The following is a 17,330-nucleotide window of genomic DNA, read 5'->3' on the forward strand; positions in this document are numbered from 1 at the left end:
CATACAGACCAATATTTGCTTTCAGGACAGAAAGGTACTTTTTCATATGACTACCATAGAGGCGAGATATATACAAATATATAACAACTTCTAACAGCTCATTCTAAAATTGGCAAGTAAAGATGGTTTCTAATTTGCAGCACAGTGTCATGTTCAGCACAGTGTCATGTGACTATGGGGAGAGTAACAACTAATTATATTACCCATCCCACAGAGCCCCATTCAATGGGATTGGCTGCTATGAGAGACATTTTATAATATATATTATTTGAACAATGATCTCGTATGGTGAGTGCAATTTGTTTAGCTTGTACCACAATTTTGATGATGGACATAGAGTGCTTTAATATGTTAATATCTGACGAGAATTTAAATACACTGTCACACACTCACACTAACCGGGCTACCTGATAGATACAGGGAATAATGCAATGTATACATTAATGGTCTTTTTGTCACACTGGAGTGCTGGCGTTTCGCTGCTTGTCAATTCACTGAGGGACTTGAAGCACGATACACTATCTTAAGGGGCTATGCTCATAGTGGTATTAGATAAAAAAATATGTTGTGATATTATTTTCTGACTAATCTGTTTTAGTATTGTTCTTTGTCCTTTCTTCCCCCTGCTTCCTCACAATTTTCTGACACTGATCTATATGACTTATTCATTCAGTTGTTGAATTGCCAAATTATAGGGATTTTGATGTAAATGATGTCACATGCCAACCAATGGCCTTAAGAAGGACCAAGGTGGCCAAAAAATGTGTCAGTTAGGGCAACACATTCACGCTTTTTTTGTGTTCTTTGATTCAATTGTACCAAATTGGGAAGGAAGAGGCTTTCAGGTTCTTTCCTTTGTGCTTTTTGGTTTATTTGTACCTAATTTGGCAAGATCTATGTATTATATGTGCTTATTAAGTTACTTATTTTAGACTTAACTGGAGAAGCGCATTAATGCTATAGAAGGGCTGCAGCTCTTTGATATGACAAAAAGCAGTTTTCCATAAAGGCTAATGAGCTGGAGGAGATAGAACTATATGAAGTTCTCAGCTCGCAATGTCACCATGCAATAGGAAATGGATGGAAAGTCTCCAAGTATTGCTTGCTTATTGGATTGGAAAAAAAACAGTAACCAGTCTGTATTGGAGAGGTAGGCTGCAAGATATGTTCTGCATGATTGACTAGACTGCCTGTATGCACCAGATTTGTGAAGTAGGAAAGGAGGTTGTCTATTGATGCCTGCCAGGGATCCTTTCATTTCCCCCACATCTAATGGCAAAATCAAAGCCACCGGGAGTGCCACGTGATTGCCTGTTCGCCAGCCAGGACCGCTGCAGGAGTGAGCTATCATCCATTAGAGTTAGAATTGCCATTTTTCCATCTATTCTGATTGGCTACGCCTACTAACCACTAGGCAATCAGATATAATGAGGAGGTTGCATGCCACCGTGGGTACCACGTGAGTGCCTGTTCGCCAGCCAGGACCGCTGCAGGGGTCAGCCATCATCCGTTCAATTAAGAGTATGGACACTGACCACTTAAAACATCTCATTTTATTTGTAGTTTGCCATAGATTGCAATTTTTCTGTCTATTCTGATTGGCCACGCCCCCAAACACCAGGCAATCATATATAATCAGGGCCTGTTCGACGGACTCGCAGGCGAGTGGGAGGCAGACTCTGCTATTCGTGTTTGGGGCTATCAAGCTCTGTTAGTTCAGTGGTGGACTTCAGAGTAACCTTCCATGTGATTATTCTGTGCTGCAACTATGAGAGCGGGTCCGAGAACTAGGAAGGAAACATCGATGTGGCCATGGATGTATGACAACATACTATCCACACCCTTCATCTTTACCCCTGTTAAGAACACCATGAGGATGGCGCTTGCTCTTCCCCTGCCCACCCTGCCCGCCGTCTCCGTCCTATTCAGCTATTCTAACACTGAATGATGGAAGCCGGTCTCCTCTATTGAATGAGTCTGTAGTGCGATGGGAGGGACTAGTAGGGGAGGAGACTCAGTGCAGGGATGAGGGAGAGGTTCGGGACGCTTCCTCACTCTTCACCCCTTTGGTGTTTTTGCCAGATGAAATCTTACTCCTTGACCTGACCCAACATCCGCAGGGATGAGGGGAGGAGTGGGACGAATCCCTCTTTTCGGGGCAACGGCAATGTGGGGAGGGGGACTTGACGGTGTGTAGGGAGCAACGGCAGGACTTGGCCATTCTGAGTGAATTAAAAACGCATACTATTTTACTGCGGGACATCCTCATAGCTTTGATAAAAGTTCGAGTCGCAGGATCAAAATTCAAAGCTCTGATGACAACCTGCAGCAGGCAGGAGAAGCACAGGAAAGTAAGCACAAAGAAGGGTCTAAAGCTATAGATTGCCTGGAAACCGAGATTGTGGTTTTGGACAACTGTGAGTACTTCGATGTCCTCACCCACGCCCAGAGTTGGATTGAGGACAATATCCTTCCCTGAAAATTGTTTTTTTTTAAAAAAGGGTAAGCGTTTCAAATCTGTTTTGACGACTGGACTGAGTAAACAATAAAGAAATTCATGGAGGAATTTCATAAACGAAGATACTGTTAACAGTCACAAAGGGGAGGGGGTCTACCACTTATTTTCTAAATCAGCAGAGAGGGGAAAGGGAAGGAATACATCTCCCCTCCCTCACAGAGACGAATAAGTAGAAATCATTGAGGAGGAAGAACTCTCTAAAAAGACAAAGGAGGATTTCCAGTCACCTAGAGTGTGTCGTCACAATTCACTAGAGAGGGGTTAAGAAACAAATATACCTTCCCTCCCACGCAGAGACGAGACAGGTGTAATAATCAAGGAGGTGGACTATGCGAATAAGACTAAGGAGGGTACCATCGCCCCTAGAGCGGGTCAAAACACAGACATAATTGTGGCAGGGAACCTGAGTCGGGAATTCCCGGAAATCTCCAATGATATGAATTATCTAAGGCAAGTTTGGGCTTGGGGGAAAAAGCAACAAAGAACATTTTCCTAAGTGTCTGGGGTGGAGGGACACAGAAGTCACTGAGCAAGAGGGGGATAAGCCTTTATTCTACACAACGGGAAATTATAGGTCGGTGAGTGCAACTAATGAACAAGCCTCACCAAGTGGAGGAGTAGAGTGGCAGTCTCGCGATCAACGATTGGAGACAATGATTAGATCATCAGTGAAACAAATACTGAGCAGCCACTTGACTCGGTCAAAGCCCCCTACAGACATGGAGTACGTTGGGGTGACAAATTCTCTAGAGAGTCTAACATCTTCTGTGGTGTTCCCCAAGGAGCTAGTCTTTCGCCACTAGATAACATTAACGCCTTTTTCACTAACTACGCTGATGCCACTCAGCTGGTTGTGGAATTGAGTGGGGTGTACAAGAAAGACAACAAAATGGTAAATGAACTCTATAACATAATAGAATAGTGGATGGATCATAACTGGATGTGTTTGAATGCGGAAAAAAACGAGCTGATGGTCTTCGGGTCCAAGCAAGCCAGGGCAAAACTCCCATCCAGTTATGAGTCTTTCACGATAAGAGTCTCATATCCAAGTGGTGACTAGCGTCAAAACCTTGGGTATGACTCTGGAAACTTCCTTGAGTTCAGATGCTCAAGCATCTTAGGTTAGTAAAAACTGATCTTACTACCTAAGATTACTAAAATCTATCAGACCTGTACTCAATGAATCAAACTGTGCTACAATAGCCAGAGTGACTATACTCTTTAGACTGGACTATGGCAACGCCCTGCTATTGGGCGCCAGTAAACAATGCTTGACAAAATACCAGCATATTCAGAATCATGCTGTTCGAATAATCAAGCAAAAGGCAGAATCTGATCATATCAGTGAGGCAAAGAGGGAACTACACTGGCTAAGGGTCGAAGACCGTGTGATGTTCAAATCCATGACACTCACACACAAGTGCTTATATGGAAAAGCTTCGGCCTACCTTAAGTCCAAAATTGTGGGCAACATTCCAACCTGCACTCTAAAATCTGAGGCTCAAAGGCTTATTACAACTAACCTCCACAGGAAAGCAAAGGGTTTGGGCAGAGCCTCCAAAAATCGGTTTGCCTACCACTGGAACAAACTGCCACTGAACCTGAGAATTGAATCCAACTTCCTCAGGTTTCGAAAGCAATTAAAAACTCTTATTTAAATGATCTAAGCAATCCAGAGTAGTACCCGTTTTCTTTCTGTGCCTTGGCGCGCCACGCGTCTTGTGCCTTTGTACCTGTTAGCCCATGTGTTTTGTGTGAGTGACTGTCTTCTTGAAACGCCCTGATGCTTGCAGGCTTTCGGTGCCTTTTAAACAAATAAATAAAATAAACTTCAGTTAAAAAACTTAAAATCAGGACTTTAACCCAAAAAGCAAGTATCCCTGCTTTCTTGGAATTCGAGAGGGCATGCCCACTTAAATAATTCTAAAGAATTGTGTGAGAGGTTTACTAAATGTAAAATAATTTGCATTCAGGAAACCTGGATGATCAATCCTTTTATTTTAGATGGTTTTAATGTTTGTAGCGAACTAGCTATAAAGGCTCTGAGAGGGCGCCCCTCAGGCGAGCTTCTCATAGCCATTAAAAATGTACCCGATTTGAAGATAATAAAACAAATCTATATATCGCATGATGTCCTAGCTATAATACTAGAGGTAAAGACAGGTGGCATTATTATAAATATCCTTAGCATAAATATCTACTGGCCACCGGAACAGAACCTACAGGCCACAATTGATTAAATTAACGAAGTAATTACAGATGAGATGATTGCTCATACTGGATTACAGATAGTAATAATGGGAAACCTTAACTTGGAAATTCAGTATGAGTCACAAAGTAAAAGATATGGGTATTCTCTCTGTAATAACAGAGGTTTCCAAGAAGAACATCAGAGGAGGGTCGCCGGGAGTAGGCGAAAGATATTTAAGGGTTATCCCTGGAGTACATTTTTCACCAACTGGGCCCTACGCTCAGCATTCGGGCTGTTACTGGATCCTACTGATCTTATTACTTGGACGGATGGGGTAATGTCATCATCAATGGATTACATATTTACACCCTCATTTTTATTGGACGGATGCTCCCATTTTAACATTAAAAAAACCACACTTAGAGACCATTGTATGCTTGAAATACGCTGGATTTTTGAATTACATCAAAATTCCAATTTGGAATATACCACAAATGTAAGCACAAATCACTCAAAATCCAGAATATTGTGGCATAAAAGCAATGTGTCAAAACTAAATGTTCATTTCTTAGAGGATTATGCTGCAACCACCACTGACAAAAAGAGAACACTTCTGAACTGGAGTTACCGACCCAGCCCTTTAAGACGTGATAGCAATACTTTGAGTATCTTCTGCATCCCCATCCATCTCAAACATCAATAATAAAAAACTAAGGACGTTGGCAAATCAAATCTGTTTTATTAACAAAAGTCTAAAACAGGCAGTTACAATGAACATCGATGATTCTCTCGATCTTCTCACTCAACTAGTTTTTATAAAAAAGCAGGTTATATAGCAAAAACCCATCACTATTGACATCATTCTATGTGGCAAACTTAAAAAAAATATTTGGAAAAGTGATAGGCCTTGACTTCTTGGTGTTGGTACAGCCTCACCTTTCTTTGATTCACCTCTGTAATTCAATTGCTTTACAGCTGCGACACTCTGGAAAAGCCTTTCCTTTTCTGGGTCCAGCTCTGCTAAAGTACGTTTTTGGAATCATCCATAGTTCATTCGCTCTTCTATATATATGTTTATGTTTGGCGCATGCTGCAATCTATTCACTACCTAGCTAGCCTTAAGAATGCTTTGTCAGCTTGTGTTTCTTGCATCTGTGCACATATAAAAGGACTTAGTATCTTCATTGTTTCTGTAGCATAAACATCTTCATCTTGAACTTAAAATGTTGCTCATCTTCGACACTTTCGACGTCTATAGAAAGTCTATGTTCTCCTGTCTCTGTATCTCTTCGGGGAGCGCCAGCCCTGCTTCATTTGACATCACCAATCTTCCCTTTTGCTCATTTTTCCAACTTCTTCTGGAATTTCATTCAAATGGCCATCATATTGTTGCGTATGCAGGCATGGTTTTCTAAATGCAAACCTTGCTTCCTGGATTCTCTTTGGTATTGGTATTTTCACTGTTACTGCACATGTCTCACACTCTGGTTGCCAGCATATAGGCAATATGGGAGCAGTGCTTGAGACGGGGGTACTTGGCTCCTTCTCTACACTTCTCACCCATGACAATCTTCCTCTGTGTAACGCTCACCTGATTCCCGTAGAGGCGCCGGTCTTGACTGGGCGTATACCGTATCTTCAAAGGTGATGTGTAACACACGGCTGGCTCTTTGGGCTGGACCTCTGTGCACTGTATGTCTGACTTGAAGGGTAAGATGTCTGCAGATAGAAAATATGGGATTAAGGAACTGGGTTATTGAATGTCTCTCTCTTCTTCCCTTTCTCTTCTCCTGTAGAACCCCAAAGGTTAACGCTGTGCTCTCCATCTGCCTCGGGGCAGGGTGCTGTAACCAGTTTCTTCACTGGATAAGGGGAGCAGGCCTCTTGACTTCAGAGGACTGCTGTCTGTCGTTTACTGCACGAACGGTAAGTTTCGAGTAATTCTAATGTCTTTAAAGTCTTTAGTAATGATGTTTCTTGTTTTGCAAGGTTCCGGCGATGGCGGGTGACGGGCTGAAGTGAGTTGAAGATGGAGCCCGTGTGATGAATAGAAGCGCCTGGAAGCACGTAAGTAAGCGCTTGTTGCCTGCTTCACGATGCACTCTAACTGTCTTTTTATTTTGCAGGTACAAGTTCGGAGCGGCTGCAGGGTGCCGGAATACCCACAGGGTTAGATGTGGAAAGGAGTAATGGCACGTGAGTATTAAAGTTCCCCAATGTCTTTAAACGCACCTTGTTTTGTCTTTCAGATGCGGGATGCAGCGCCGAAGGCCTCCGGAGCGTGCGAAGAGTTGGTAAGCTTTTGTCTTTCAGATGCCGGAATGCAGTGTGAAGACCTCCGGAGCGCACGAACAGTAGGTAAGCCTTTGTCTTTCAGATGCCGGAATGCAGCGCGAGGCGTTGGTGACAGCCGATGGACCAGGTAAGTGAAGAGCTGTCACTGAAGACCGTAATGCTAACCTGTTCTTTCTTGTCTTTATAGGTGTTGCTGAAGACTGGATTCAGGATGGTAAGCCTTTTTCCTTAGGCCCAGGATCAGATGCAGAAGACACGATGAGCGTTCTGCTGCAGAGGATGCAGAATAACGCAAAGCAAGATTCATCCATCGGGTGTGGTTTAAATAGCGTCCTGTAGTGCTTAGGTGTCTCCTTCCACAGCCACGCCTAGGTAAGAAAAGAGTTCCTGCTTTCCAGAAGAGTTCCAGTGTTCTGAATCTAGGGAGTGGCTCCTGCCCCACCCAACAGGAAAAGTAGTTCCAAACAGAAGAGGATCAGAGGCTCAACTGGCAGGCAAGTAAGCAGCATGGTCTGCTGCAGGTAAGTCCACCCAAGCATTATGAGCCCGGCGCTTCCAGCGCTGGGACTGGGCATATTTATGAGCCTGGTGCCACTGGCGCCAGGACTGGGTCCAAAAGGTCCCAATTGGGACTGGTTGGCACTCGGAACCTGGGTTATGGATCTGCTTCCAAGGGAGTTGGGAAAACCCTGACCTTTAGGAAGCAGAGATCATGACACTCTGTTTATCGATAAAATAATAAAGAACTAAATTAAAATTCCTAAGACTCAAAGGAAAGTTAAGCACAAACACCAATATGACAATCTTGTTAAACAAGACAAAAATAGATGTATGGAGAGGTATGGCATATGTGGAACTCAGGTCTTACTATGGAAAAAAAGGAAGGGGTGAAAAGAATCAAATTGAAGTCAAAGAATTGGCATAAAAACCATAGAGCTTCCCTGCTACAGATGGACAGCGAAGCCATGTTGGCAGCTCTAAAAGGTGGTTCGGCCAGACAGTTCTGGCTTTTTGTTAATAGCATGGAGATAAAACAACTGACCGCCCAATCCACACCACTACAGGAGGAAGTGTGGGTTGGTCATTTTGGTACTGTCTACTCTGGTGCAAGTAGTATCTCCGATTGGACCCACATTAAACATCTTCCATGGAACCTAGCTCTTTCCGTTCAGGACATTCAGTTTCAAATTCAGAAATCGAGCTCATCAAGGGTAACAGGGCCAAATCGACAATCCAACGCACTATTAAAAGGGAACCCAGAGATCTGGGCATATATATATATATATATATATATATGGTCAATTGTGAAAAGGTCAATTGTGACCCTTTAAATTCGGTCAATTGTAAACGAACAATTTGGGCAATACCGTTTTCAGATACAAATGTGTGTAATGGGTACATGAGGTTCAGGTTCAAAGTGCTCTTAACAGGTGAGATACTTGAAATAAGCGGTGGTTCGATAGAGTTCCAGAATGCAGATTTTGTCAAAATGAGAATGAGAAAAAGACATTGAGACACTTGCTGTTGAATTGTGAACCTCTGAAGTCTAAATGCATACATCATTTTCAAAGATTTGTAAACAATCTGGTAAGGGTCGATCTCGATGTATTCTGGTGGGACATGTGGTATGGGTCCTTAGTGTCTTTGAAGATAGCAGTGGTTCGCTTTTTGGCTGACGCTTGTGGACTCATTCAGGGTGCCCCAGCAGATGGAGGGGACAATACTGGGGCCTGATCTAGATCTGTACTTGTGGCCAGAGTAATTGGACTATATTAATCCTTTTTAGGTAATGTACTGTGCTAGAACAACAAGAGATGAGTGACTATCGACATTACATACATGATTGATTGTGTAAAACACTTTTTACTAAGTTTTAATGTTCACAATTTCAGACTTTTCGGGCTGTGGTATTAATAATAGTATACCAAATTTAATATTTAAGATGAATATGCTGGGTTTTTTGTTCTCTTTGAATAATGTGCAGACTGGAACCATCTGTAAATGGCATTAAAAAATAAAGAATTATCCTCGTTAACTTTCATGATCTAAGCATCAAAATGGACATTTATTTCTGAACAAAACTTTTAAAATATAAGTATGTTGCGATTCATGCTTTAAATGTAAAAAACCGTGGCTCTATTTGTGAACAAATCTTTTTCTCTTAATAATGATGCTGCGATTCATGTTTGCTTGAAACAGATAGGATTGAATACTTTTTTAGATAATTAGTTTTAAGGATCTAAACGTAAATGTAATGAATTGTGAACTATTTTTGATTGTTTTTGTATTGTGAAATTGTTTTTAACTATTGAACTAGTATTTTTGTAAAGGTGAATTTTTAACCAAATTCAAACAAATTAGTATAATCAAAGCCATTTTCGCTTGTACTATGCCAGAGCAGAGGGCTTACTAGCAGCGCTCAGGACTTGCATGTTATCGACAGGTAACCATAGATTGATTCTTCAGATGCCAGACTGCCAAGGTAATAAACTGTGCAGGGATGCAGTACCTTCCCCCTCTGCTACCCAAGAAGGTCCAGAAGAAGGAGGAGCGGTAGGTGAGAATGGACCACCTGCCATAAAACAGTAGGTCAGAGATACATGGTCAATAGGAAGTGATTAGGAGAATCTCACAATGCATGGAGACTCTGGCCATATGCAAGACTCTCTGAATCGGAGGAAGAAGGGGAACACAAAAGAACACAACTTTGTTTAATGAGATTGATTGTGTATCTCCCAGTGATCCAGATCCTTTCCCCTTCCACAAGGTGTAGAGATGGCAGTTCAGTTCCATCGGACACCAGAATTACAAGGGAAAATCCACTGGAGGCAAAAATCTCCCAGAGGATCAGATCGTTAATTTCCCATTCATGGCTGGCGGATGACCACATGCTTAGCTCATCCACTTAAACGTGGTCAGTTCCTGCCAGCTGAGCTGTCTGCAGAACTATGTTTAGTGCCCAATACCATAGGTTCACCACAAAAGATCTCGTAGCCAGGTCAGAATAGGGACCACTTTGGTTAGGGACCCAGAGACCAGAGTCCACTTCAACGCCAGGTGTAGGTGCGCAAGACATTTGAAACCCGATCATGGCTAATCGCAGGCACAAACCACTATGTGGTCATTTGAGAGCGAGATAGGAACAGGGCTACTTTCTTCTAGACATCCTTTGCTTGTTTGTCTGTAGGAAAGACTTTGCCTAATGCTGTAACTCATTTGAAACCTATGAACTCCAATCTGTCAATATAAAGAAATCCACCCTCATTCCAACTCAAAGACCAAAATGTACATGAGATTGCGAAATAAATGCAGGTGCCCAGGGGCTTACATTGGAGATTCTACTCTGATTAGCAGTGGTCTATGTAGCAATATAAATGAATACCTATTAGGTGCCACCACTGCCATAAGCTTGAAGACCCTTGAGGCCAAAGGGTAAGACTACCTACTGATAGTGGTCCTGGCCTATGGAAAACTGCAGGTAACAGCTGTGGGGTGGCCAGATGGGAAATATGCAGATATGCCATCCTGCAGGTTCACAGATACTATCCAATCAGCCAGCTGTAGGGATGATCGGATAAGAGCAGGCATAATCCCCTTGAAGCTTCTTGGGGTAAAAAAACATTGACGGGGGATGAGGTTCCTAATCGTTCACAGGCCAGTCCTTTTCTTCTTCAGAACAGCAAAAACCTTGAGTAAAACCCCAACCCTTCTCAGAAAAGGAAACCTTTCACATTGTCTCCATGAGCAATAGCTTATGTAGAGTCTGAGCCTCTATAAAGAAGGTTGGGGGGCATGGAGGGGTGGGGGCACTGGCCCTTGTGTACCAAAGTTAGGGCCCACCTGTTGCTAGTTATGTTCCTCTACTGTGTAAGATGAAAATGCTCTCTTCCTCCAAACAACGAGGTGTGGATCTGCAACCTCTTGTCACTTAGACAGCTTGTGGCTTCTGGGGTGAGGAAGGGGATGTGCTCATTTCTGAGCACCTAGAGCAGGGGAGGGGTTTGCATGGTTTACTCAGACTATTGTGGACATTTGCAGGCTAGAAGGTCTAGACTTGGAAGCAGGTTTATTCAGTAAGGCATTAACTTTGTAGTTTGGATGCTGTTTTTTTGTTTAGCACCTCATGTGGGTCGTAGCTGAACAGCTCCATCCCCATCAAACTGCAGATCCAGAATCCACTCCTCCACATCAGACTGGAACTTGGAGACTCTAAAGCAGTGCTTGCCATCTAATAGCTGCCGCCAAGGCAATACCCCTAAGCTGTTGTGTAAGTGGCGATAGGAGGCCTCCATGAGGTGCTGGGCTATCTGGCAAGACTCTGCCAGGCCCGAGTGGAACCCTGCTTGAAATTCTGGGGGCAGGAGAGTCAGTGACCCAGCTCTTTCCAGAACTTAAGGTTAGCAGCTGCCGATGACACTTCTGCATTGGCCAGTCTAAAACTCAAGGCAGAAATCAGGTATACTTTATTTCCTGCATTATACAGGATTTAGTCATAACACCCATACTTGCCAACCCTACCGATTTAGGCGGTAGGATACCGCTTTTTAAGCAGTCCTACCGCCTACCGACTTCTGTGGCTGCACTATGGCTTTTTCAGGCCTCTGTCTGAGGCCCCAGAGCACTGGGGGCGTGACGGCCCCATCTCACATTTTGATTGATGGGCGGCTGTCACGTGACTCCGGGCTCTGCCCTGCTGCGCACCAAGCAAGGCTTGGTTGTGTGATGTGTCTGCATTAGTGGCAGTGCCTGCAGCGCCGTCAGTGCCATCCTTCGGACAGTGCTGGTCACAGTGCCTATTCTCACTTTGCTGAGAACCAACGCAGCCTCTCCGAACAGTCATATGTCCACCCTCTATCTAAACGAAATGGCGCTGCTTGCGGAGTCAGCTGGCTGAAGCGAATACGGCCTGGATAAGGAGGCGTGTGAAAGGTATTTATTTTTTAAAAGAAAAAAGTCATGGCATTAAAGACATAAGGAGCTTAGAAACCCATACTGGAACACTAGCAATGCTCCTGGCGGTTGAGTTTGCGGCACGCCTACTATTTCATTGTGTAATGGGGAGACTCAACTATGTAGACTAGTGGAAAGCACATGACGGGGTTAGATGTTTTCCAAAGAATCTGCTCACGAATACAAGTAGACATTCCGGTGGGCAATGCCATTTGGGTACAGTAAGAGCCGTGCTGGTCCCTGACAGTGTAGCGCCCCCGGGCAGGTGGGCAAAGACAAGTACAAAGGTGAAACAGTGCTGCGTTTCCACTTTTATTTTCTATGCATCTTGCACAATTAATCAGCCACCTTGAATGGATCGTTAGGCATTGAAAATAAACATACACCTAGAAAGTTCGAAAATAACAGCAGGTAAGCAGTTACAAATGAACTCTTGCATTAACCAGCACAAGTCTTTCAACATCTCATATCAAGGTATTTCCTGCGCACCTCAAGGGCAGTGCAAAGTATCTCTCTCACGTTAGCTGTGATCTCTGACCTGCCAACTAGATCACAGCACGATCCTAGTGCACAGCCTGTACACCCCAGAAGGATTTGGGAAGAAGTATCAGAAGGCTATGAATGGCTGTTGCCAAAAGGATTGGGATAAGCCACCCTCTAGCTCGCTCCACTCAGTTTTTCTCCCTGTACCTCATGTCAACCTTTTTTGCGACCAGTTGTACGGAAGCTGGTTTCTGACACATTTGTATGGCTTCTCCCACCAAGCCAGGCTGAAGACGTATGCCAGACCTTTGTTGCTTTACTCAAGGAGGACTAAGGCAAAAACTCCTTGGTCTGACTATGGACTTTCTGGCACCGGAATCCCCAAGTATTCCATAAGCCCTTGCATGCGGTCATGGAATAGATTGATTAAAATGGCCCTTCCTCTCCCTTCTGCAAGACCATCTTGGCTGTCAGCAGGGTAGTTACCCAGAGCACCAGGAAGCAGAGGAGGTAAAGGCAGAGGGAAGGGGTTTTAAGAGGGCATCTTGGGTTACTAAAGGCACTGGCTGGGGAGGAGTATCCACGGTCACCGTTTGAGATATGGTAGGTTGATCTGTGGTGCCATTGGGTGAGGTATGGGAGAAAAACACTTTCTTCTTGAGGGACTTACAATATTGCTTCATGTGTCCTGAGTGCATCAAGTCCTAGAACTTCTCAAAGAAACAGTCCCTCTGTTGAGGGGTCATGACCACTGGGAGGTCCTGGTGAAGCCTTCATAGCCCAACTGCTAAGAAGGACAGCCTAGGGACAGAGAACACCCTCACATTAGTCAACCATTCCATTTGTGAGGAGATAACTGGATAGGTTTCTTCGTGCAATTGCCCAAAATCCTACCCAGAAACAATTACAGCTATAATACGATGAGACATTGCCTGCTGCAACACACCCTAGGCCACTGTACAGGTTGCAAGGCTTCCTGAGTTAAACTGAGGAGCAGGCCCATGTCAGGCAAAACACACCCCAGGACAAGGTCCCTGGTACCAGGAGTGACAGGGAACAAATCCCTCCCTCCCCCCACCCCCAGAGGCTGTAGCCAGGTATTAGACCTCTGCAGATCCTCATTCCGAAAATAGGTGAAAGTCCCCTCAGGGCAATCACTGGTACTGCCGTGGCTAACCACAAACAGGAAGCCCTCCTACCTCAGCAAACCCTGTGAAGGGTGTTGCCTGGACAAGAAGCCAAATAAAAGGCACACACCCACTCCAAAGACGTGCTTAGGGTGACCAGGAGACGACTAGTAAAATATTCCCTCAAACCACACCAGTTGACGCAAGGGATTGGTTTACGATGGATAATCAAAATCAACCATGGGGTGGACTTTTGGAGGCCAACCTATTATGGTGAACAGAGAAGACACTAAACTCTAGACAAACCCAATCAAGGTAGATATCAGTGCTGTAAGGCTTAGACTAGGGAGGGGGTGGGGGTAGGGGTGAGAGTTGTCTAGGGCTACAATGAGTCCATGCAGGACTATTCTAATAATTCCAGTTAAAAGGGTAAGTACAGAACTATAAAATGATTTGTCCTGTAAAATACACACTAATTAAGTGAAACCTCTAGGCAAATATTGTTATACACTTACTATAAAAAACAGATGTATACATTCAACCCTAGGCAATGATAGAAAGCATTTGATTCAATAACTAGTACTCAGATGCATAAACCTCAGTAGCAATACATCAGAACAACCATAAAACAATTCCCTAGCACTTTTTAAGTCCAGCCTTAAGATGGTTTGGGGTCTTGGTCCAAGTTCCAAAATTATAGTTTTCAGGTAGATTTTTACTATGAGATTGGACGATTGCAGTAGTTATAACTCAAAGGTTCTGGTAAGTAACTCTCAATCCCACTACACTAGGATAGGCCTACAAAGAGATCCTTGACCAGGTTCCAAGTAAGGGAAAGAATGATGTAGGTGTAGGACCTTAAGCCCAGGTAACCCTATAGAGGACGGGGGAGTGGGGATTTGTTAACTGAACCCAGGTTAAGATGATTCCTAGAATCTGGCCTGATAGAACTAAGGTAGCCGCCTAAAATCTGTCTAAGTGAAGAGAGAAAGAATAACTCCAGGAATTTGCTACAATTAATGACATACAAAGGAATTTTAACTGCTTTATTCCGTCAAGGTGCCCTTTAAGTGATAACACGCGTTTCGGCTTGGCAGAGCATTTCTCAAATCTGTGCTAATAATCACGATCAACAGTAATGAACATAATAAGGAGTATGAAACAAGGGAACAACAAGAAAAAGAGGAAAGAGAAAAATCTCCGTTAATAATTGTTGTTCCTGTCTCTAATAATCCTCTTCTATACTCTTTAAATAATACAACCATGTACCTTTTAAGTTTAATCTTGACAATTTTGCTGTTGAGGAAATTAAGCGACTAACATGGTTAACAACAGATGATACTGGCTTTAGAAAATGTGGCATTTGTTCCATGTGTAAATTTGCAACAGAAGGAACAAAGGAATTCATGGACCTCAATGGCAACATTGTCAAGATCAAACAAGGTATCAACTGCAAAACTTAGTACGTTGTTTATGACATCATCTGTGTTTGCCAGAAAATCTACATAGGCAGCACGAAAAGGGAACTCAGAACTAGGATTCTTGAGCACATGACGAAGATTGGAAGTAAAGATCCATCACTACCACTGGCCTTACATTAGCAAAATAATGATTAAATGGATGCAAAATCTAAGATCAAGTTTATTGGCCTCCAGCATGTGACCCTGCCCAAAAGGGGCAGGGACAGGACTAAACCATTGCATCAGGCGGAGACAAGACTTTTGTTTCTTGAACTCAACAGTTACAGGCCTTAATACTGACAATGAAATGGCATAGTTCCTGTAGGCGTACCATTCAGATTCAAGATTATTTTCACAGGGATCAAACAGTTCCAACAGTTATAAAAATGGGCATTATGCCACACTTTGATAGCAAATCTCTGTCTGCTAAGCACAAGCATAGTTTTACACATTCAAATATTACATGAATATCGAGCCATTAATCACTCAATGGCAAAATACGCAAATCCTTAACTCAATTGGAGTGTAAGAATATCAGGGAAATTCCAAGTAACTCAGACATAATACAAACATATGTAAATAATTCTTAATTTTTACTTATCTAACTGCAGAAAAATTTGATTTTAGTATGATGATGATTTTGAGATAATATTGAGTCACTAATTAGACATTGGTAGAATAAGGAATGGCACTCTTTTGCTTGAACCATTCTGTTGGTTCATCTGTAAACAAGTCTACAACTATGTAAAAGTAGGAGGGTGCACATTTCAATATTTGCCTGTTAGACCGTCAAGCATTGGGAAGCGTCACATGCTTTTTATTAAAGCATAAATACTGATATGATTAATTAATTTGCTGCTCCTTTTTGCATTCAGGCAGAAGGCTCATAATTGAAGTAGCAAACGGGTGATTTTACAAGATTTACTTTATTGAGTACGATAGTGGGTCATCTTCGGAACTTGCAACCAATAGCTGCACATTTTGTGAATTAGCACAGGTAACACCACGTCATGTTGTCCTAGCAACGTAACAACAATTTCTAATGGCGGCGGCCTTGATGAATATAAATATGCGCTATAACAAACACACTTATATTTGGTGAGTGCACATGCTTATATACAAATAATTCAATATGCACATTACTCGCCTGTAACCACAGACTGTATTACCAGTAACATCAGTGGCAGAGTGTATTCACGAATCAGAAGACGTGCTATGGACGTAGCAAGTAAACGAGCACGCCACGTTGCTAAAGTAACGGCAAAACAAATAGTCCCAAAATGGCTTTGGCTGCATCTCCATTCTGAACACAGCCGACGCGAGTGATCTCTCTGCATTACGGTAAGCACCTTCATTGAGTATTTTCTATAGAATCTAATCACCACAAGCGCCCACATTCTAAACAGATGAACAATGATGTTAAATGCAGTTTTGAACAATGGTATAGTGATTTAACGCACACAACGTGCAATTGGCCATATACTATTCTCTCCGTATTTCAGCAACCACTGTTATTAAGCATGTTCTACTGAATTTAGCCATTACTAGCGCTCACATTTGAAAAAAGATGAACTATGATGATAATGAATCTCTAAATCAAAACAATAAGGTACATTTATTTAATACACATTTCGTGCAATGGAGAATATGTCAATCTATGCCCTCATGAAGAGACTCATACGCATATATTAAGCAAATGAAAGATTGCTGGCTATCTTTGTGTAAATGACATAGCATTGATTCAAATACAACACACGCAACAAGCCAATTTTATATAACATTTTGAGAATGCAGCAAGCAAGCAGTGAGTGCATTAAAATCATGATGGAATAGTAACACAGTGAGTAATGGAAACACTCTGTCAATATGTCGTTCATAGGAAAGAATTGTGGGATCAATCCCAGGGACTAAGAATACTATCATGGAAAGAGAAAAAATTTAACTTGATATTGGGTAAGTTACATGGTTGTATTATTTAAAGAGTATTGAACAGGATTATTAGAGACAGGAACAACAATTATTAACAGAGATTTTTCTCTTTCCTCTTTCTTGTTGTTCCTTTGTTTCTCCGATTTTCTCACCCCTACCTCTGTTGGATTTTAACATGATTTCTCATTCCCTACATATTCCTCCCCAATGCCAACCCTTATTCTCTGTCTTTACAATTACATGTTATGCTGACTAATAACTATATGTTTTCAATAATGTGTTACAAATTTGATAATTTTTGGGCATTGGGTCTATGTCTATGATTTATTTTGTTTAACTCATACTCCTTATTATTATGTTCAGTACTGTTGATAGTG

Source organism: Ambystoma mexicanum, chromosome 1p (assembly GCF_040938575.1).
Source record: "Ambystoma mexicanum isolate Mex_15411 chromosome 1p, UKY_AmexF1_1, whole genome shotgun sequence".
NCBI classification, from domain to species: Eukaryota; Metazoa; Chordata; class Amphibia; order Caudata; family Ambystomatidae; genus Ambystoma; species Ambystoma mexicanum.